The sequence below is a fragment of the Hemiscyllium ocellatum genome, chromosome 31, assembly GCF_020745735.1.
Source record: "Hemiscyllium ocellatum isolate sHemOce1 chromosome 31, sHemOce1.pat.X.cur, whole genome shotgun sequence".
Classification (NCBI taxonomy): Eukaryota; Metazoa; Chordata; class Chondrichthyes; order Orectolobiformes; family Hemiscylliidae; genus Hemiscyllium; species Hemiscyllium ocellatum.
The window spans coordinates 46519499-46544252 of record NC_083431.1 but is presented as its reverse complement, the minus strand read 5'-3'; the positions used below and the strand labels follow the sequence as shown (position 1 = coordinate 46544252).

The 24754-nt window shown below is 51.2% G+C and overlaps 1 protein-coding gene across 1 annotated transcript in view; it reads left to right on the top strand.

Moving 5' to 3' along the window:
• LOC132830503 (ras-like protein family member 10B) overlaps positions 1-24754 on the top strand; it is a 282294-nt gene that overhangs the window by 90614 nt on the left and 166926 nt on the right. The gene's annotated exons all lie outside the window — the stretch shown is intronic.

Below are 24754 nucleotides of genomic sequence, written 5' to 3'. Positions count from 1 at the left end.
GGTGGAGACAGCACGGTGTCTCAGTGATAGGTATATCACAGTGTCTCAGTGATAGGGACAGCACAGTGTCTCAGTGATAGAGACAGCACGGTGTCTCAGTGATAGGGTCAGCACAGTGTCTCAGTGATAGGTATATCGCAGTGTCTCAGTGATAGGGACAACACGGTGTCTCAGTGATAGGGTCAGCACGGTGACTGAGAGATAGTGATAGCTCAGTGAATCAGTGATAGGGGCAGCACAGTGATTCAACGATAGGGACAGTGCAGTGACTCAGAGATAGAGACAGCCCAGTGACTCAGTGATAGGTGAGAGCCCAGTGGCTCAGTGATAGGGACAGCATAGTGTCTCAGTGATAGGGACAGCACAGTGTCTCAGTGATAGGACAGCACAATGACTCAGTGATAGGGACAGCACACTGTCTCAGTGATAGGAACAGCACAGTGTCTCAGTGATTGGGACAGCTCAGTGTCTCAGTGATAGGGACAGCACGCTGGCTCAGTCGTAGGTTCAGTACAGGGACTCAGTGATAGGGACAGCATGGTGGCTCAGTGATAGGGACAATATGGTGTCTAAGTGATAGGGACATCACGGTGACTCAGTGCTGGGGACATCACAGTGTCTCAGTGATAGGGACATCACGGTGTCTCCGTGATTGGGACAGCACAGTGACTCAATGATTGGGATAGCTCAGTGTCTCAATGATAGGGACAGCACAATATCTCGGTGATAGGGACAGCACAGTGTCTCAGTGATACGAGAGCACAGTGGCTCAGTCGTAGGGACCGTACAGTGACTCAGTGATAGGGAGTGCACGGTGACCCAGAGATAGAGACAGCTCAGGGACTCAGTGATAGGGACAGCACAGTGACTCAGTGATAGGGACAGCACAGTGACTTAATGATTGGGACAGCTCAGTGTCTCGGTGATAGGGACAGCATGGTGACTCATTGATAGGGACACCACAGTGTCTCAGTAATAGGGACAGTGCAGAGGCTCAGCGATAGGAAGAGCACGGTGTCTCAATGATAGGGACAGCACAATGTCTCAGTGATAGGGACAGCACAGTGTCTCAGTGATAGAGACAGCAAAGTGACTCAGTGATAGGGACAGCACGGTGTCTCAGTGATAGGGACAGTACGGTGTCGCAGTGATAGGGACAGCACAGTGTCTCAGTGATAGGGACAACACAGTGTCTCAGTGACAGGGACAGCACGGCGTCTCAGTGATAGGGACAACACAGTGTCTCAGTGATAGGGACAGCACAGTGTCTCAGTGATAGGGACAACACAGTGTCTCAGTGATAGGGACAGCACGCTGGCTCAGTCGTAGGTTCAGTACAGGGACTCAGTGATTGGGACAGCACAGAGGCTCAGAGATAGGGACTGCACAGTGACTCAGAGTTCGAGACAGCTCTGTGACTCATTGATAGGGACAGTGCAGTGAGGCAATGATAGGGACAGCACAGTGTCTCAGTGATAGAGACAGCACGGTGTCTCAGTTACAGGAACAGCTAAGTGTCACAGTGGTGGAGACAGCACGGTGTCTCAGTGCTAGGTATATCACAGTGTCTCAGTGATAGGGACAGCACGGTGTCTCAGTGATAGGGTCAGCACGGTGACTGAGAGATAGTGACAGCTCAGTGAATCAGTGATAGGGGCCGCACAGTGATTCAACGATAGGGACAGTGCAGTGACTCAGTGATAGGTGAGAGCCCAGTGGCTCAGTGATAGGGACAGCACAGTGTCTCAGTGATAGGGACAGCACAGTGTCTCAGTGATAGGACAGCACAATGACTCAGTGATAGGGACAGCACACTGTCTCAGTGATAGGAACAGCACAGTGTCTCAGTGATAGGGACAGCTCAGTGTCTCAGTGATAGGGACAGCACGCTGGCTCAGTCGTAGGTTCAGTACAGGGACTCAGTGATATGGACAGCATGGTGGCTCAGTGATAGGGACAACACGGTGACTCAGTGCTGGGGGCATCACAGTGTCTCAGTGATAGGGACATCACGGTGTCTCTGTGATTGGGACAGCACAGTGACTCAATGATTAGGATAGTTCAGTGTCTCAGTGATAGGGACAGCACTGTGTCTCAATGATAGGGACAGCACAATATCTCGGTGATAGGGACAGCACAGTGTCTCAGTGATACGAGAGCACAGTGGCTCAGTCGTAGGGACTGTACAGTGACTCAGTGATAGGGACTGCACGGTGACCCAGAGATAGAGACAGCTCAGGAACTCAGTGATAGGGACAGCACAGTGACTCAGTGATAGGGACAGCACAGTGACTTAATGATTGGGACAGCTCAGTGTCTCGGTGATAGGGACAGCATGGAGACTCACTGATAGGGACACCACAGTGTCTCAGTAATAGGGACAGTGCAGAGTCTCAGCGATAGGAAGAGCACGGTGTCTCAATGATAGGGACAGCACAATGTCTCAGTGATAGGGACAGCTCAGTGTCTCAGTGATAGGGACAGCACAGTGTCTCAGTGATAGAGACAGCACAGTGACTCAGTGATAGAGACAGCAAAGTGACTCAGTGATAGGGACAGCACGGTGTCTCAGTGATAGGGACAGTACGGTGTCTCCGTGATAGGGACAGCACAGTGTCTCAGTGATAGGGACAACACAGTTTCTCAGTGACAGGGACAGCAAAGTGACTCAGTGATAGAGACAGTACAATGACTCAGTGATAGAGACAGCACCGTGTCTCAGTGATAGGGACAGCAAAGCGTCTCCGTGATAGAGACCGCACGGTGTCTCAGTTATAGAGACAGCACAGTGTCTCCGTGATAGAGACAACACGGTGTCTCAGTGATAGGGTCAGCACGGTGACTGAGAGATAGTGACAGCTCAGTGAATCAGTGATAGGGGCAGCACAGTGATTCAACGATAGGGACAGTGCAGTGACTCAGAGATAGAGACAGCCCAGTGACTCAGTGATAGGTGAGAGCCCAGTGGCTCAGTGATAGGGACAGCACAGTGTCTCAGTGATAGGGACAGCACAGTGTCTCAGTGATAGGACAGCACAATGACTCAGTGATAGGGACAGCATGGTGGCTCAGTGATAGGGACAACATGGTGTCTAAGTGATAGGGACATCACGGTGACTCAGTGCTGGGGACATCACAGTGTCTCAGTGATAGGGACATCACGGTGTCTCAATGATAGGTACAGCTCAGTGTCTCAGTGATAGGGACAGCTCAGTGGCTCAGTGATAGCGAGAGCACAGTGGCTCAGTCGTAGGGACAGTACAGTGACACAGTGATTGAGACAGCACAAAATCTTAGAGATAGGGATTGCACGGTGACTCAGAGATAGAGACAGCACAGTGACTCAGTGATAGGGACAGCACAGTGACTTAATGATTGGGACAGCTCAGTGTCTCAGTGATAGGGACAGCACGGTGACTCAGTGATAGGAACAGCACAATGTCTCAATGATAGGGACAGCACAATGTCTCAGTGATAGCGAGAGCACAGTGGGTCAGTCGTAGGGACAGTATAGTGACTCAGTGATAGGGAGTGCACGGTGACTCAGAGATAGAGACAGCTCAGTGACTCAGTGATAGGGACAGCACAGTGACTCAGTGATAGGGGCAGTACAGTGACACAGTGATAGGGACAGTACAGTGACACAGTGATAGGGACAGCACAGAGGCTCAGAGATAGGGACTGCACAGAGACTCAGAAATAGAGACAGCACAATGGCTCAGTGATAGGGACTGCACTGTGTCTCAGTGATAGGGACAGCCCAGTGGCTCCGTGATAGAGACAGCACGGTGTCTCAGTTATAGGGACAGCACAGTGTCTCAGTGATAGGGATAGCACAGTGACTGAGTGATAGAGACAGAACAATTACTCAGTGATAGGGACACCACAGTGTCTCAGTGATGGAGACAACACGGTGTCTCAGTGATAGGGACAGCACAGTGACTCAGTAATGGGGACATCACAGTGTCTCAGCGATACGAACAGCACGGTATCTTAGTGATATGGACAGCACAGTGTCTCAGTGAGAGGGACAGCACAGTGTCTCAGTGATAGGGACAGCACAGTGTCTCAGTGATAGGGACAGCACAGTGGCTCAGTGATAGCGAGAGCACAGTGGGTAAATCGTAGGGACAGTACAGTGACTCAGTGATAGGGAGTTTAGGGTGACTCAGAGATAGAGACTGCTCAGTGACTCAGTGATAGAGGCAGCACAGTGACTCGGAGATAGAGACAGCACAGTGTCTCAGTGACAGGGACAGCACAATGACTCAGTGATCGGGACAGCACAGTGTCTCAGTGATAGCGAGAGCACAGTGACTCAGAGATAGGGACAGCACAGCATCTCAGTGATTGAGACAGCACGGCGACTCAGTGATAAAGACAGCACAGTGTCTCAGTGATAGTGACAGCACAGTGTCTCAGTGATAGGGACATCACAGTATCTCAGTGATTGGGACAGCACGGTGTTTCAGTGATAGAGACTTCACAGTGGCTCAGTAATACGGACAGCACGGTGTCTCAGTGATAGGGACAGCACAGTGTCTCAGTGATAGTGACAGCAAAGTGGCTCAGTGATAGGGACAGCACAGTGTCTCGGTGATAGAGACAGCATTGTGACTCAGTGATAGAGACAGCACAGTGACTCAGTGATAGAGACAGCAGGGTGTCTCAGTGATAGGGATAGCATGGTGTCGCAGTGATAGGGATAGCATGGTGTCGCAGTGATAGGGATAGCACGGTGTTTCAGTTATAGAGACAGCACAGTGTCTCCATGATAGAGACAGCATTGTGACTCAGTGATAGAGACAGCACAGTGACTCAGTGATATGGACAGCAGGGTGTCTCAGTGATAGGGATAGCATGGTGTCGCAGTGATAGGGATAGCATGGTGTCGCAGTGATAGGGACAGCACAGTGTCTCAGTGACAGGGACAGCACAGTGACTCAGTGATAGAGACAGTACAATGACTTAGTGATAGAGACAGCACAGTGTCTCAGTGGTAGTGTCAGCACAGTGTCTCAGTGATAGAGACAGCACGGTGTCTCAGTGATACGGACCGCACGGTGTCTCAGTTATAGAGACAGCACAGTGTCTCCGTGATAGAGACAGCACGGTGTCTCAGTTATAGGGACAGCACAGTGTCTCAGTGATAGGGACAGCACAATGTCTCAGTGACAGGGACAGCACAGTGACTCAGTGATAGGGACAGCACGGTGGCTCAGTGATAGGGACAGCGCAGTGTCTCAGTGACAGGGACAGCACAGTGACTCAGTGATAGAGACAGCACCGTCGATCAGTGATTGAGAGAGCTCAGTGGTTCAGCGATAGAGACAGTATAATGACACAGTGATAGAGACAGCACAGTGTCTCAGTGATAGGGACAGCACAGTGTCTCAGTGATAGAGACAGCACCGTCGATCAGTGATTGAGAGAGCTCAGTGGTTCAGCGATAGAGACAGTATAATGACACAGTGATAGAGACAGCACAGTGTCTCAGTGATAGGGACAGCACAGTGTCTCAGTGATAGAGACAACACGGTGCCGCAGTGATATGGACAGCACAGTGTCTCTGTGATAGAGACAGTACCGTCGATCAGTTGTTGAGAGCGCATAGTGTCTCAGTGATAGGGGCAGCACGGTGTCTCAATGAAAGGCACAGCACAGTGACTCAGTGATAGGGACAGCAAGGTCTCTCAGTGATAGGGACAGCACAGTGTCTCAGTGATAGGGACAGCACAGTGACTCAGTGATAGAGACAGCACCGTCGATCAGTGATTTGCGAGAGCTCAGTGGCTCAGTGATAGAGACAGCACAGTGTCTCAGTGATAGAGACAGCACAGTGTCTCAGTGATAGGGTCAGCACAGTGTCTCAGTGATAGAGACAGCACAGTGACTCAGTGATAGAGACAGCACAGTGTCTCAGTGATAGGGACAGCACAGTGTCTCAGTGATAGGGACAGCACAGTGTGTCAGTGACAGGGACAGCACGGTGTCTCAGTGATAGAGACAGCACAGTGACTCAGTGATAGAGACAGCACAGTGTCTCAGTGATAGGGACAGCACAGTGTCTCAGTGATAGGGACAGCACAGTGTCTCAGTGATAGGGACAGCACAGTGTGTCAGTGACAGGGACAGCACGGTGTCTCAGTGATAGAGACAGCACAGTGACTCAGTGATAGAGACAGCACAGTGTCTCAGTGATAGGGACAGCACAGTGTCTCAGTGATAAGGACAGCACGGTGTTGCAATGACAGGGACAGCACGGTCTCTCAGTGATGGAGACGGCACAGTGTCTTCGTGATAGAGACAGTACCGTTGATCAGTTGTTGAGAGCGTTTAGTGTCTCAGTGATTGGGACAGCACGGTGTCTCAATGAAAGGCACAGCACGGTGGCTCAGTGATATTGACAGCACGGTGTCTCAGTGATCGGGACAGTATGGTGACGCAGCGATAGGGACAGCACAATGTCTCAGTGAACGGGACAGATGGTGTCTCAGTGATGGAGACAGCACAGTGACTCAGTGATATGGACAACGCAGTGACTTAATGATTGGGACAGCTCAGTGTCTCAGTGATAGGGACAGCACGGTGACTCAGTGATAGGGACAGCACAGTGTCTCAGTGACAGGGACAGCACAATGTCTCAGTAATAGGGACAGCACGGTGTCTCAGTTATAGGGACAGCACAGTGTCTCAGTGATAGGGACAGCACAATGTCTCAGTGATAGGGACAGCACGGTGTCTCAATGACTCGGACAGCACAGTGTCTCAGTAATAGGGACAGCACAATGTCTCAGTGATAGGGACAGCACGGTGTCTCAGTGATAGAGACAGAACAGTGACTCAGTGATAGGGACAACGCGGTGCCTCAGTGATAGGGACAGCACAGTGACTCAGTGATAGAGACAGCAAGGTCTCTCACTGATAGGGACTGCACAGTGACTCAGTGATAGAGACAGCAAGGTCTCTAAGTGATAGGGACTGCACAGTGTCTCAGTGATAGAGACAGCATGGTGTCGCAGTGATAGGGACAGCACAGTGTCTCAGTGATAGGGACAGCACAGTGTCTCAGTGATAGGGACAGCACAATGTCTCAGTGAACGGGACAGACGGTGTCTCAGTGATAGAGACAGAACAGTGACTCAGTGATAGGAACAGCACGGTGTCGCAGTGATAGGGACAGCACAGTGTCTCAGTGTTAGGGACAGCACAGTGTCTCAGTGACAGGGAAAGCACAGTGTCTCAGTGATAGGGACAGCACAGTGTCTCAGTGACAGGGACAGCACAGTGACTCAGTGATAGAGACAGCACCGTCGATCAGTGATTGATAGAGCTCAGTGGCTCAGTGATAGAGACAGTACAATGACTCAGTGATAGTGACAGTACAGTGTCTCAGTGATAGGGACAGCACAGTGTCTCAGTGATAGAGACAGCACGGTGTCTCAGTGATAGGGACAGCACAGCGTCTCCGTGATAGAGCCAGCACAGTGTCTCCGTGATAGCGACAGTACCGTCGATCAGTTGTTGAGAGCGCATAGTGTCTCAGTGATTGGGACAGCACGGTGTCTCAATGATAAAGACAACACAGTGTATCAGTGATAGGGACAGTATGGTGACTCAGCGATAGGGACAGCACAATGTCTCAGTGATGGGGACAGACGGTGTCTCAGTGATAGAGACAGCACAGTGTCTCAGTAATAGGGACAGCACAGTGACTCAGTGATGGAGACAGCAAGGTCTCTAAGTGATAGGGACTGCACAGTGTCTCAGTGATGGAGACAGCACAGTGAGTCAGTGACAGGTACAGCACGGTGTCTCAGTGATAGGGACAGCATGGTGTTTCAGTGATAGGGACAGCACAGTGTCTCAGTGATAGGGACAGCGCAGTGTCTCAGTGATAAGGACAGCATGGAGTTTCAGTGACAGGGACAGCACGGTGTCTCAGTGATGGAGAAAGGACAGTGAGTCAGTGATAGGGACAGCACAGTGTCTCAGTGACAGGGACAGCACAGTGACTCAGTGATAGGGACAGCACGGTGGCTCAGTGATAGAGACAGCACAGTGTCTCAGTGATAGGGACAGCACAGCGTCTCCGTGATAGAGACTGCACAGTGTCTCCGTAATAGAGACAGTACCGTTGATCAGTTGTCGAGAGCGCATAGTGTCTCAGTGATTGGTACAGCACGTTGTCTCAATGATAGTGACAGCACGGTGTCTCAGTGATAGGGGCAGTATGGTGACTCAGCGATAGGGGCAGCACAATGTCTCAGTGATAGAGACAGCACAGTGACTCAGTGATAGGGACAACGCGGTGCCTCAGTGATAGGGACAGCACAGAGTCTCAGTGATTGGGACAGCACGGTGTTTCTGTGATAGAGACAGCACAGTGTCTCAGTAATAGGGACAGCACGGCGTCTCAGTGATAGAGACAGCATAGTGAGTCAGTGACAGGTACAGCACGGTGTCTCAGTGATTTGTCAACACGGTGGCTCAGTGTTTGTGACAGCAGAGTGACTCAGTGATATGGACAGCACAGTGCCTCAGTGATAGAGACAGCACAGTGGCTCAGAGATAGGGGCAGCACAGCGTCTCCGTGATAGAGACTGCACAGTGTCACCGTGATAGAGACAGTAACGTCGATCAGTTGTTGAGAGCGCATAGTGTCTCAGTGATTGGGACAGCACGGTGGCTCAGTGATAGGTACAGTATGGTGATTCAGCGATAGGGACAGCAAATTGTCTCAGTGAACGGGGCAGAGGGTGTCTCAGTGATAGGGACTGCACAGTGTCTCAGTGATGGAGACAGCATAGTGAGTCAGTGACAGGTACAGCACGGTGTCTCAGTGATTTGTCAACACGGTGGCTCAGTGTTTAGCAGAGTGACTCAGTGATACGGACAGCACAGTGTCTCAGTGATAGAGACAGCACAGTGGCTCAGTGATAGGGACAGCACAGCGTCTCCGTGAAAGAGACTGCACAGTGTCACCGTGATAGAGACAGTACCGTCGATCAGTTGTTGAGAGCGCATAGTGTCTCAGTGATTGGGACAGCACGGTGTCTCAATGATAGGAACAGCACGGTGTCTCAGTGATAGGGACAGTATGGTGATTCAGCGATAGGGACAGCACAATGTCTCAGTGAATGGGGCAGACGGTGTCTCAGTGATAGAGACAGCACAGTGACTCAGTGATAGGGACAACGCGGTGCCTCAGTGACAGGGACAACACGGTGTTTCAGTGATAGAGACAGCACAGTGTCTCAGTGATAGGGACAGCACAGTGTCTCAGTGATAGGGACAGCACAGTGACTTAGTGATAGAGTCAGCACGGTGTCTCAGTGATAGGGACAGCGCAGTGTCTCAGTGATAAGGACAGCATGGTGTTTCAGTGACAGGGACAGCACGGTGTCTCAGTGATGGAGAAAGCACAGTGAGTCAGTGATAGGGACAGCACAGTGTCGCAGTGATAGGACAGCGCAGTGTCTCAGTGATAGTGACAGCACAGTGTCTCTGTGACAGGGACAGCACAGTGACTAAGTGATAGGGACAGCACGGTGGCTCAGTGATAGGGACAGCACAGTGTCTCTGTGATAGAGACAGTACCGTCGATCAGTTGTTGAGAGCGCATAGTGACTCAGTGATAGGGACAGCGCAGTGTCTCAGTGACAGGGACAGCACGGTGGCTCAGTGATAAGGACAGCACAGTGACTCAGTGATAGGGACAGAACAGTGTCTCAGTGACAGGGACAGCACAGTGTCTCAGTGATAGGGACAGCACACCGTCTCCGTGATAGAGACAGCACAGTTTCTCGGTGATAGAGACCGCACGGTGTCTCAGTTATAGGGACAGCACAGTGTCTCAGTGATAGAGACAGCTCTGTGTCTCAGTGATAGGGACAGCACAGTGTCTCAGTGATACAGACAGCACAGTGACTTAGTGATAGAATCAGCACGGTGTCTCAGTGATAGGGACAGCGCATGTGTCTCAGTGTTAAGGACAGCATGGAGTTTCAGTGACAGGGACAGCACAGTGTCTCAGTGATAGGGACAGCACAGTGTCTCAGTGACAGGGACAGCACAGTGACAGAGTGTTAGAGACAGCACCGTCGATCAGTGATTTGCGAGAGCTCAGTGGCTCAGTGATAGAGACAGCACGGTGTCTCAGTGATAGAGACAGCATGGTGTCGCAGTGATAGGGACAGCACAGTGTCTCAGTGACAGGGAAAGCACAGTGTCTCAGTGACAGGGACAGCACAGCGTCGCAGTGATAGGGACAGCACAGTGTCTCAGTGATACAGACAGCACGGTGTCTCAGTGATAGGGACAGCACAATGTCTCAGTGAACGGGACAGACGGTGTCTCGGTGATAGAGACAGAACAGTGACTCAGTGATAGGGACAACGCGGTGCCTCAGTGATAGGGACTACACAGTGACTCAGTGATAGAGACAGCAAGGTCTCTCAGTGATAGGGACAGCACGGTGTCGCAGTGATAGGGACAGCACAGTGTCTCAGTGATAAGGACAGCACAGTGACTCAGTGATAGAGACAGCACCGTCGATCAGTGATTGCGAGAGCTCAGTGGCTCAGTGATAGAGACAGTACAGTGTCTCACTGACAGGGACAGCACAGCGTCTCAGTGACAGGGACAGCACAGTGTCTCAGTGACAGGGACAGCACAGCGTCGCAGTGATAGGGACAGCACAGTGTCACAGTGATACAGACAGCACGGTGTCTCAGTGATAGGGACAGCACAGTGTCACAGTGATAGAGACAGCACGGTGTCTCAGTGATAGAGACAGCACAGTGTCTCAGCGATAGAGACAGCACGGTGTCTCAGTGATAGGGACTGCACAGTGTCTCAGTAATAGGGACAGAACGGTGTCTCAGTGATAGAGACAGCACGGTGTCTCAGTGATAGGGACTGCACGGTGTCTCAGTGATAGGGACAGCACAGTGTCTCAGTTTTAGGGACAGCACAGTGTCTCAGTGACAGGGATAGCACAGTGTCGCACTGATAGGGAAAGCACAGTGTCTCAGTGATAGGTACAGCACAGTGACTCAGTGATAGAGACAGCACGGTGTCTCAGTGATAGGGACAGCACAGCGTCTCCGTGATAGCGACAGTACCGTCGATCAGTTGTTGAGAGCGCATAGTGTCTCAGTGATTGGGACAGCACGGTGTCTCAATGATAAAGACAACACAGTGTATCAGTGATAGGGACAGTATGGTGACTCAGCGATAGGGACAGCACAATGTCTCAGTGATGGGGACAGACGGTGTCTCAGTGATAGAGACAGCACAGTGTCTCAGTAATAGGGACAGCACAGTCTCTCAGTGATAGAGACAGCACAGTGACTCAGTGATAGAGACAGCAAGGTCTCTCAGTGATAGGGACTGCACAGTGTCTCAGTGATGGAGACAGCACAGTGAGTCAGTGATAGGTACCGCACGGTGTCTCAGTGATTGGTCAACACGGTGGCTCAGTGTTTGTGACAGCAGAGTGACTCAGTGATACGGATAGCACAGTTTCTGAGTGATTGGGACAGCACAGTGTCTCAGTGATTGGGACAGCACGGTGTTTCAGTGAAAGAGACTTCACAGTGGCTCAGTGGTAAGGACATCACAATGTCTCACTGGTAGGGACAGCACTGTGTCTCAGTGATGGAGACAGAACAGTGAGTCAGTGACAGGTACAGCACAGTGTCTCAGTGATAGGGACAGCATGGTGTTTCAGTGATAGGGACAGCACAGTGTCTCAGTGATAGGGACAGCACAGTGTCTCAGTGATACAGACAGCACAGTGACTCAGTGATAGAGACAGCACGGTGTCTCAGTGATAGGGACAGCGCAGTGTCTCAGTGATAAGGACAGCACGGTGTTTCAGTGACAGGGACAGCACGGTGTCTCAGTGATGGAGACAGCACAGTGTCTCAGTGATAGGGACAGCACAGCGTCTCCGTGATAGAGACTGCACAGTGTCTCCGTAATAGAGACAGTATCGTTGATCAGTTGTCGAGAGCGCATAGTGTCTCAGTGATTGGTACAGCACGTTGTCTCAATGATAGTGACAGCACGGTGTCTCAGTGATAGGGGCAGTATGGTGACTCAGCGATAGGGACAGCACAATGTCTCAGTGATAGAGACAGCACAGTGACTCAGTGATAGGGACAACGCGGTGCCTCAGTGATAGGGACAGCACAGTGTCTCAGTGATTGGGACAGCACGGTGTTTCTGTGATAGAGACAGCACAGTGTCTCAGTAATAGGGACAGCACGGCGTCTCAGTGATAGAGACAGCATAGTGAGTCAGTGACAGGTTCAGCACGGTGTCTCAGTGATTTGTCAACACGGTGGCTCAGTGTTTGTGACAGCAGAGTGACTCAGTGATATGGACAGCACAGTGCCTCAGTGATAGAGACAGCACAGTGGCTCAGTGATAGGGGCAGCACAGCGTCTCTGTGATAGAGACTGCACAGTGTCACCGTGATAGAGACAGTAACGTCGATCAGTTGTTGAGAGCGCATAGTGTCTCAGTGATTGGGACAGCACGGTGGCTCAGTGATAGGTACAGTATGGTGATTCAGCGATAGGGACAGCACAATGTCTCAGTGAACGGGGCAGACGGTGTCTCAGTGATAGAGACAGCACAGTGACTCAGTGATAGGGACAACGCGGTGCCTCAGTGACAGGGACAACACGGTGTTTCAGTGATAGAGACAGCACAGTGTCTCAGTAATAGGGACAGCACAGTGACTCAGTGATAGAGACAGCAAGGTCTCTCAGTGATAGGGACAGCACGGTGTCTCAGTGATAGAGACAGCACAGTGTCTCAGTGATTGGGACAGCACTGTGTTTCAGTGATAGAGACAGCACAGTGACTCAGTATTAGGGACAGCAAGGTCTCTCAGTGATAGGGACTGCACAGTGTCTCAGTGATGGAGACAGCATAGTGAGTCAGTGACAGGTACAGCACGGTGTCTCAGTGATTTGTCAACACGGTGGCTCAGTGTTTAGCAGAGTGACTCAGTGATACGGACAGCACAGTGTCTCAGTGATAGAGACAGCACAGTGGCTCAGTGATAGGGACAGCACAGCGTCTCCGTGAAAAGACTGCACAGTGTCACCGTGATAGAGACAGTACCGTCGATCAGTTGTTGAGAGCACATAGTGTCTCAGTGATTGGGACAGCACGGTGTCTCAATGATAGGAACAGCACGGTGTCTCAGTGATAGGGACAGTATGGTGATTCAGCGATAGGGACAGCACAATGTCTCAGTGAATGGGGCAGACGGTGTCTCAGTGATAGAGACAGCATAGTGACTCAGTGATAGGGACAACGCGGTGCCTCAGTGACAGGGACAATACGATGTTTCAGTGATAGAGACAGCACAGTGTCTCAGTAATAGGGACAGCACGGTCTGTCAGTGATAGGGACAGCACAGTGACTCAGTGATAGAGACAGCAAGGTCTCTCAGTGATCGGGACTGCACGGTGTCTCAGTGATGGAGACAGCATAGTGAGTCAGTGACAGGGACAGAACGGTGTCTCAGTGATGGAGACAGCATAGTGAGTCAGTGACAGGGACAGCACGGTGTCTCAGTGATTGGTCAACACGGTGGCTCAGTGTTTGTGACAGCAGAGTGACTCAGTGATACGGACAGCACAGTTTCTGAGTGATTTGGGACAGCACAGTGTCTCAGTGATTGGGACAGCATGATGTTTCAGTGAAAGAGACTGCACAGTGGCTCAGTGGTAAGGACATCACAATGTCTCACTGATAGGGACAGCACTGTGTCTCAGTGATGGAGACAGCACAGTGAGTCAGTGACAGGTACAGCACGGTGTCGCAGTGATAGGGACAGCACAGTGTCTCAGTGTTAAGGACAGCACAGTGTCTCAGTCATACAGACAGCACAGTGACTCAGTGATAGAGACAGCACTGTGTGTCAGTGATAGGGACAGCACAGTGTCTCAGTGATACAGACAGCACAGTGACTCAGTGATAGAGACAGCATGGTGTCTCAGTGATAGGGACAGCACAGTGTCTCAGTGATACAGACAGCACAGTGACTTAGTGATAGAGTCAGCATGGTGTTTCAGTGACAGGGACAGCACGGTGTCTCAGTGATGGAGAAAGCACAGTGAGTCAGTGATAGGGACAGCACAGTGTCTCAGTGATAGTGACAGCACAGTGTCTCAGTGATAGGGACAGCACCGTCGATCAGTGATTGAGAGAGCTCAGTGGTTCAGCGATAGAGACAGTATAATGACACAGTGATAGAGACAGCACAGTGTCTCAGTGATAGGGACAGCACAGTGTCTCAGTGATAGGGATACACAGTGTCTCAGTGATAGAGACAGCACGGTGCCACAGTGATATGGACAGCACAGTGTCTCTGTGATAGAGACAGTACCGTCGATCAGTTGTTGAGAGCGCATAGTGACTCAGTGATAGGGACAGCGCAGTGTCTCAGTGACAGGGACAGCACAGTGACTCATGAATAGAGATGGCACCGTCGATCAGTGATAGGGACAGCACAGCGTCGCAGTGATAGGGACAGCACAGTGTCTCAGTGACAGGGACAGCACAGTGACTCAGTGATAGGGACAGCACGGTGGCTCAGTGATAGGGACAGCACAGTGTCTCAGTGACAGGGACAGCACAGTGACTCAGTGATAGGGACAGCACGATGGCTCAGTGATAGAGACAGCACAGTGTCTCAGTGACAGGGACAGCACAGTGACTCAGTGATAGAGACAGCACCGTCGATCAGTGATTGAGAGAGCTCAGTGGTTCAGCGATAGAGACAGTACAATGACACAGTGATAGAGACAGCACAGTGTCTCAGTGATAGAGACAACACGGTGGCTCAGTGATAGAAACAGCACGGTGCCGCAGTGATAGGGACAGCACAGTGTCTCTGTGATAGAGACAGTACCATCGATCAGTTGTTGAGAGCGCATAGTGACTCAGTGATAGGGACAGCGCAGTGTCTCAGTGACAGGGACAGCACAGTGGCTCAGTGATAGAGACAGTACAATGACTCAGTGATAGGGTCTGCACGGTGTCTCCGTGATAGAGACTGCACAGTGTCTCCGTGATAGAGACAGTACCGTCGATCAGTTGTTGAGAGCGCATAGTGTCTCAGTGATTGGGACAGCACGGTGTCTCAGTGATAGGGACAGTATGGTGATTCAGCGATAGGGACAGCACAATGTCTCAGTGATAGGGACAACGCGGTGCCTCAGTGACAGGGACAACAGGATGTTTCATTGATAGAGACAGCACAGTGTTTCAGTAATAGGGACAGCACGGTCTGTCAGTGATAGGGACAGCACAGTGACTCAGTGATAGAGACAGCAAGGTCTCTCAGTGATAGGGACAGCACAGTGTCTCAGTAATAGGGACAGCTCAGAGTCTCGGTGATAGAGACAGCACAATGTCTCAGTGATAGGGACAGCACGTTGTCTCAATGACTGGGACAGCACAGTGTCTCAGTGATAGGGACAGCACAGTGTCTCAATGATACAGACAGCACAGTGACTCAGTGATAGAGACAGCACGGTGTCTCAGTGTTAGGGACTGCACAGTGTCTCAGTGATAAGGACAGCACGGTGTTTCAGTGACAGGGACAGCACGGTGTCTCAGTGATGTAGAAAGCACAGTGAGTCAGTGACAGGGACAGCATGGCGTCGCAGTGATAGGGACAGCACAGTGTCTCAGTGATAGGGCAGCACAGTGACTCAGTGATAGGGACAGCACAGTGTTTCAGTGATAGGGACAGCACGGTGTCGCAGTGATAGGGCAGCACAGTGAATCAGTGATACGGACAGCACAGTGTCTCAGTGACAGGGACAGCACAGTGACTCACTTATAGGGACAGCACAGTGTATCAGTGATAGGGACAGCACAATGTCTCAGTGATAGGGACAACACGGTGTCTCAATGACTCGGACAGCACAGTGACTCAGTGACAGGGACAGCACGATGGCTCAGTGACAGGGACAGCACAGTGACTCAGTGATAGAGACAGCACCGTCGATCAGTGATTGAGAGAGCTCAGTGTCTCAGTGATAGAGACAGCATGGTGTCTCAGTGATAGGGACAGCACAGCGTCTCCGTGATAGAGACTGCCCAGTGTCTCCGTGATAGAGACAGTACCGTCGATCAGTTGTTGAGAGCGCATAGTGTCTCAGTGATTGGGACAGCACAGTGGCTCAGTGATAGTGACAGCACAGTGTCTCAGTAATGGGGACTCAGTGATAGAGACAGCACCGTTGATCAGTGATTGAGAGAACTCAGTGGCTCAATGATAGGGACAGTATGGTGATTCAGCGATAGGGACAGCACAATATCTCAGTGATGGGGACAGGACGCTGTCTCAGTGATAGAGACAGCACAGTGACTCAGTGATAGGGACAACGCGGTGCCTCAGTGATAGGGACAGCACAGTGTCTCAGTGATTGGGACAGCACGGTGTCTCAGTGATAGGGACAGCACAGTGTCTCAGTGATTGGGACAGCACGGTGTTTCAGTGATAGAGACAGCACAGTGTCTCAGTAATAGGGACAGCACGGTGACTCAGTGATAGAGACAGCAAGGTCTCTCAGTGATAGGGACAGAACGGTGTTTCAGTGATAGCGACAGCACGGTGTCTCAGTGATGGAGAAAGCACAGTGAGTCAGTGACAGGGACAGCACGGTGTCTCAGTGATAGGGACAGCACAGTGATTCAGTGATAGGGACAGCATGGTGGCTCAGTGATAGGGACAGCACGGTGTCTCACTGACAGGGACAGCACAGTGTCTCAGTGATGGAGAGAGCACCGTTGATCAGTGATTGAGAGAACTCAGTGGCTCAGTGATAGAGACAGTAAAATGACTCAGTGATAGAGACAGCACAGTGTCTCAGTGATAGAGACAGCACGGTGTCTCAGTGATAGAGACAGAACAGCGTCTCCGTGATAGAGACAGCACAGTGTCTCCGTGATAGAGACAGTACCGTCGATCAGTTGTTGAGAGCGCATAGTGTCTCAGTGATTGGGACAGCACGGTGTCTCAATGATAGGGACAGCACGGTGGCTCAGTGATAGTGACAGCACGGTGTCTCAGTGATAGGGACAGTATGGTGACGCAGCGATAGGGACAGCACAATGTCTCAGTGATGGGGACAGCACCGTGACTCAGTGATAGGGACAACACGGTGCCTCAGTGATAGGGACAGCACAGTGTCTCAGTAATAGGGACAGAACATTCTTTCAGTGAAAGGGACAGCACAGTGTCTCAGTGATAGAGACAGCACGGTGTCTCAGTGATAGGGACAGCACTGCGTCTCCGTGATAGAGCCAGCACAGTGTCTCCGTGATAGAGACAGTACCGTCGATCAGTTGTTGAGAGCGCATAGTGTCTCAGTGATTGGGACAGCACGGTGTCTCAATGATAGGGACAGCACGGTGGCTCAGTGATAGTGACAGCACGATGTCTCAGGGATAGGGACAGTATGGTGACTCAACGATAGGGACAGCACAGTGTCTCAGTGATAGAGACAGCACAGTGTCTCAGTGGTAGTGACAGCACGGTGACTCAGTGATAGAGACAGCACCGTCGATCAGTGATTGAGAGAGCTCAGTGGCTCAGTGATAGAGACAGCACAATGACTCAGTGATAGAGACAGCACGGTGTCTCAGTGATAGAGACAGTACAATGACTCAGTGATAGAGACAGCACAGTGTCTCAGTGATATGGACAGCACAGCGTCTCCGTGATAGAGACTGCACAGTGTCTCCGTGATAGAGACAGTACCGTCGATCAGTTGTTGAGAGCGCATAGTGTGTCAGTGATTGGGACAGCACAATGTCTCAGTGATGGGGACAGCACGGTGTCTCAGTGATAGAGAGAGCACAGTGATTCAGTGCTGGGGACAACGCAGTGCCTCAGTGATAGGGGCAGCACAGTGACTCAGTGATAGGGACAGCAAGGTCTCTCAGTGATAGGGACTGCACGGTGTCTCAGTGATGGAGACAGCATAGTGAGTCAGTGACACGTACAGCACGGTGTCTCAGTGATTTGTCAACACGGTGGCTCAGTGTTAGTGACAGCAGAGTGACTCAGTGATACAGACAGCACTGTTTCTGAGTGATTGGGACAGCACAGTGTCTCAGTGATTGGGACAGCACGGTGTTTCAGTGAAAGAGACTTCACAGTGGCTCAGTGGTAAGGACATCACAATGTCTCACTGATAGGGACAGCACTGTGTCTCAGTGATGGAGACAGAACAGTGAGTCAGTGACAGGTACAGCACGGTGTCTCAGTGATAGAGACAGCACAGTGTCTCAGTGATGGAGACAGCACTGTGAGTCAGTGACAGGTACAGCACAGTGTCTCAGTGATAGAGACAGCACAGTGTCTCAGTGATGGAGACAGCACTGTGAGTCAGTGACAGGTACAGCACAGTGTCTCAGTGATAGAGACAGCACAGTGTCTCAGTGATGGAGACAGCACTGTGAGTCTGTGACAGGTACAGCACAGTGTCTCAGTGATAGAGACAGCACAGTGTCTCAGTGATGGAGACAGCACTGTGTGTCAGTGACAGGTACAGCACGGTGTCTCAGTGATAGGGACCGCACGGTGTCTCAGTGATAGGGACCGCACAGTGTCTCAGTGATAGAGACAGCACGGTGTCTCAGTGATAGAGACAGCACGGTGTCTCAGTTATAGGGACTGCACAGTGTCTCAGTGATAAGGACTGCACAATGTCTCAGTGACAGGGACAGCACGGTGTCTCAATGACTGGGACAGCACCGTGTCTCAGTAATAGGAACAGCACGGTGTCTCAGTGATAGTGACAGCACGGTGTCTCACTGTTAGGGACAGTATGGTGATTCAGCGATAGGGACAGCACAATGTCTCAGTGATGGGGACAGCACGGTGTCTCAGTGATAGAGACAGCACAGTGATTCAGTGATTGGGACAGCACAGTGTTTCAGTGATAGAGACAGCACAGTGTCTCAGTAATAGGGACAGCACGGTGTCTCAGTAATAGGGACAGCACGGTGTCTCAGTGATAGGGACAGCACAGTGACTCAGTGATAGGGACAGCACAGTGACTCAGTGATAGAGACAGTACCGTCGATCAGTTGTTGAAAGCGCATAATGACTCAGTGATAGAGACAGCTCAGTGACTCAGTGATAGGGACAGCACAGTGACTCAGTGACGGGACAGCACAGTGACTTAATGATTGGGACAGCTCCGTGTCTCAGTTATAGGGACAGCACGGTGACTCATTGATAGGAACAGCACGGTGTCTCAGTGATAGGGACAGCACGGTGACTCATTGATAGGAACAGCACGGTGTCTCAGTGATAGAGACAGCACAGTGACTCAATGATAGGGAGTGCACGGTGACTCAGAGATAGAGACAGTTCAGTGACTCAGTGATAGGGACAGTACAGTGACACAGTGATTGGGACAGCACAGAGGCTCAGAGATAGGGAGTGCACAGTGACTCAGAAATAGAGACAGCACAGTGTCTCAGTGATAGGGACAGCACGGTGTTTCAGTGATAGGGACGGCACTGTGTCTCAGTGATAAGGACAGCATAGTGTCTCAGTGACAGGGACAGCGCAGTGACTCAGTGATAGAGACAGCACAGTGAGTCAGTGATAGGGACAGCACAGTGTCTCAGTGATAGGGACAGCACGGTGTCGCAGTGATAGGGACAGCACAGTGTCTCAGTGATAGGGACAGCACAGTGTCTCAGTGACAGGGACAGCACAGTGACTCAGTGACAGGGACAGCTCAGTGGCTCAGTGATAGAGACAGTACAATGACTCAGTGATAGACACAGCACAGTGTCTCCGTGATAGAGACAGCACGGTGTCTCAGTGATAGGGACAGCACAGTGTCTCAGTGATAGGGACAGCACGGTGTCTCAGTGATAGGGACAGCACAGTGTCTCAGTGATAGAGACAGCGCAGTGACTCAGTGATTGGGACAGCACAGTGTCTCAGTGATAGGGACAGCACGGTGTCGCAGTGATTGGGACAGCACAGTGTCTCAGTGATAGGGACAGCACAGTGTCTCAGTGACCGGGACAGCACAGTGACTCAGTGATAGAGACAGCACCGTCGATCAGTGATTGCGAGAGCTCAGTGGCTCAGTGATAGAGACAGTACAATGACTCAGTGATAGAGACAGCACAGTGTCTCCGTGATAGAGACAGCACGGTGTCTCAGTGATAGGGACAGCACAATGTCTCAGTGATAGGGACAGCACGGTGTCTCAATGATTGGGACAGCACAGTGTCTCAGTAATAGGGACAGCACAGTGTCTCAGTGATAGAGACAGCGCAGTGACTCAGTGATAGAGACAGCACAGTGAGTCAGTGATAGGGACAGCTCAGTGGCTCAGTGATAGAGACAGTACAATGACTCAGTGATAGAGACAGCACAGTGTCTCCGTGATAGAGACAGCACGGTGTCTCAGTGATAGGGACAGCACAGTGTCTCAGTGATAGGGACAGCACAATGTCTCAGTGATAGGGACAGCACGGTGTCTCAATGATTGGGACAGCACAGTGTCTCAGTAATAGGGACAGAACGGTGTCTCAGGGATAGGGACAGCACAGTGTGTCAGTGATACAGACAGCACAGTGACTCAGTGATAGAGATAGCACAGTGTCTCAGTGATAAGGACAGCACGGTGTTTCAGTGACAGGGACAGCACAGCGTCTCCGTGATAGAGACAGCACAGTGTCTCCGTGATAGAGACAGTACCGTCGATCAGTTGTTGAGAGCGCAGAGTGTCTCAGTGATAGTGATAGCACGGTGTCTCAATGATAGGGACAGTATGGTGACTCAGCGATAGGGACAGCACAATGTCTCAGTGATGGGGACAGCACAGTGTCTCAGTAATAGGGACAGCAAGGTCTCTCAGTGATAGGGACTGCACAGTGTCTCAGTGATGGAGACTGCATAGTGAGTCAGTGACAGGGACAGCACAGTGTCTCAGTGATTGGTCAACACGGTGGCTCAGTGTTTGTGACAGCAGAGTGACTCAGTGATACGGACAGCACAGTTTCTGAGTGATTGGGACAGCACAGTGTCTCAGTGATTGGGACAGCACGGTGTTTCAGTGAAAGAGACTTCACAGTGGCTCAGTGGTAAGGACATCACAATGTCTCACTGATGGTGACAGCACTGTGTCTCAGTGATGGAGACAGCACAGTGAGTCAGTGACAGGTACAGCACGGTGTCTCAGTGATAGGGACAGCACAGTGTTTCAGTGAAAGAGACTTCACAGTGGCTCAGTGCTAAGGACATCACAATGTCTCACTGATAGGGACAGCACTGTGACTCCGTAATGGAGACAGAACAGTGAGTCAGTGACAGGTACAGCACGGTGTCTCAGTGATAGGGACAGCACGGTGTTTCAGTGATAGGGACAGCACAATGTTCAGTGATAGGGACAGCACGGTGTCTCAATGATTGGGACAGCACAGTGTCTCAGTGATACAGACAGCACAGTGACTCAGTGATAGATATAGCATGGTGTATCAGTGATAGGGACAGCACGGTGTCTAAGTGATAGTGACAGCACGGTGTCTCACTGTTAGGGACAGTATGGTGATTCAGCGATAGGGACAGCACAATGTCTCAGTGATGGGGACAGCACTGTGTCTCAGTGATAGAGACAGCACAGTGTCTCCGTGATAGAGACAGTACCGTCGATCAGTGATTGAGAGAGCTCAGTGGCTCAGTGATAGAGACAGCACGGTGTCTCAGTGATAGAGACAGTACAATGACTCAGTGATAGAGACAGCACAGTGTCTCAGTGATAGGGACAGCACAGCGTCTCCGTGATAGAGACTGCACAGTGTCACCGTGATAGAGACAGTACCGTCGATCAGTTGTTGAGAGCGCATAGTGTGTCAGTGATTGGGACAGCACAATGTCTCAGTGATGGGGACAGCACGGTGTCACAGTGATAAAGAGAGCACAGTGATTCAGTGCTGGGGACAACGCGGTGCCTCAGTGATAGGTACAGCACAGTGACTCAGTGATAGGGACAGCACAGTGACTCAGTGATAGGGACAGCAAGGTCTCTCAGTGATAGGGACTGCACGGTGTCTCAGTGATGGAGACAGCATAGTGAGTCAGTGACAGGTACAGCACGGTGTCTCAGTGATAGGGACAGCACAGTGTCTTACTGATGGAGACAGCACAGTGTCTCAGTGATGGAGACAGCACTGTGAGTCAGTTACAGGTTCAGCACAGTGTCTCAGTGATGGAGACAGCACTGTGAGTCAGTGACAGGTACAGCACGGTGTCTCAGTGATAGGGACCGCACGGTGTCTCAGTGATAGGGACCGCACAGTGTCTCAGTGATAGGGACCACACAGTGTCTCAGTGATAGAGACAGCACGGTGTCTCAGTGATAGAGACAGCACGGTGTCTCATTTATAGGGACAGCACAGTGTCTCAGTGATAAGGACTGCACAATGTCTCAGTGACAGGGACAGCACGGTGTCTCAATGACTGGGACAGCACGGTGTCTCAGTCATAGGGACAGCATGGTGTCTCAGTGATAGTGACAGCACGGTGTCTCACTGTTAGGGACAGTATGGTGATTCAGCGATAGGGACAGCACAATGTCTCAGTGATGGGGACAGCACGGTGTCTCAGTGAAAGAGACTTCACAGTGGCTCAGTGGTAAGGACATCACAATGTCTCACTGATAGGGACAGCACTGTGTCTCAGTGATGGAGACAGAACAGTGAGTCAGTGACAGGTACAGCACGGTGTCTCAGTGATAGGGACAGCACAGTGTCTCAGTGATAGGGACAGCACAGTGTCTCAATGATTGGGACAGCACAGTGTGTCAGTAATAGGGACAGAACGGTGTCTCAGTGATACAGACAGCACAGTGACTCAGTGATAGATATAGCACGGTGTATCATTGATAGGGACAGCACAGTGTCTCAGTGATAAGGACAGCATGGTGTTTCAGTGACAGGGACAGCACAGTGTCTCAGTGACAGGGACAGCACAGTGACTCAGTGATAGAGACAGCACCGTCGATCAGTGATTGAGAGAGCTCAGTGGCTCAGTGATAGAGACAGCACAATGACTCAGTGATAGAGACAGCACGGTGTCTCAGTGATAGAGACAGTACAATGACTCAGTGATAGAGACTGCACAGTGTCTCAGTGATAGAGACAGTACCGTCGATCAGTTGTTGAGAGCGCATAATGTGTCAGTGATTGGGACAGCACAATGTCTCAGTGATGGGGACAGCACGGTGTCTCAGTGATAGAGAGAGTACAGTGATTCAGTGCTGGGGACAACGCGGTGCCTCAGTGATAGGGACAGCACAGTGTCTCAGTGATTGGGACAGCACGGTGTCTCAGTGATAGGGACAGCACAGTGACTCAGTGATAGGGACAGCAAGGTCTCTCAGTGATAGGGACTGCACGGTGTCTCAGTGATGGAGACAGCATAGTGAGTCAGTGACAGGTACAGCACGGTGTCTCAGTGATTTGTCAACACGGTGGCTCAGTGTTAGTGACAGCAGAGTGACTCAGTGATATGGACAGCACAGTTTCTGAGTGATTGGGACAGCACAGTGTCTCAGTGATTGGGACAGCACGGTGTTTCAGTGAAAGAGACTTCACAGTGGCTCAGTGGTAAGGACATCACAATGTCTCACTGATAGGGACAGCACTGTGTCTCAGTGATGGAGACAGCACAGTGAGTCAGTGACAGGTACAGCACGGTGTCTCAGTGATAGAGACAGCACAGTGTCTCAGTGATGGAGACAGCACAGTGTCTCAGTGATGGAGACAGCACTGTGAGTCAGTGACAGGTACAGCACGGTGTCTCAGTGATAGGGACCGCACGGTGTCTCAGTGATAGGGACCGCACGGTGTCTCAGTGATAGAGACAGCACGGTGACTCAGTGATAGAGACAGCACGGTGTCTCAGTTACCGGGACAGCACAGTGTCTCAGTGATAAGGACTGCACAATGTCTCAGTGATGGGGACAGCACGGTGTCTCAGTAATAGGGACAGCACGGTGTCTCAGTGATAGTGACAGCACGGTGTCTCACTGTTAGGGACAGTATGGTGATTCAGCGATAGGGACAGCCCAATGTCTCAGTGATGGGGACAGCACGGTGTCTCAGTGATAGTGACAGCACGGTGTCTCACTGTTAGGGACAGTATGGTGATTCAGCGATAGGGACAGCACAATGTCTCAGTGATAGGGACAACGCGGTGCCTCAGTGATAGGGACAGCACAGTGTCTCAGTGATAGGGACAGCACAGTGTCTCAGTGATTGGGACAGCACGGTGTTTCAGTGATAGAGACAGCACAGTGTCTCCGTGATAGAGACAGCACGGTGTCTCAGTGATAGGGACAGCACAGTGTCTCAGTGATAGGGACTGCACAATGTCTCAGTGATAGGGACAGCACGGTGTCTCAATGATTGGGACAGCACAGTGTCTCAGTAATAGGGACAGAACGGTGTCTAAGGGATAGGGACAGCACAGTGTGTCAGTGATACAGACAGCACAGTGACTCAGTGATAGAGATAGCACAGTGTCTCAGTGATAAGGACAGCACGGTGTTTCAGTGACAGGGACAGCACAGCGTCTCCGTGATAGAGACAGCACAGTGTCTCCGTGATAGAGACAGTACCGTCGATCAGTTGTTGAGAGCGCAGAGTGTCTCAGTGATAGTGATAGCACGGTGTCTCA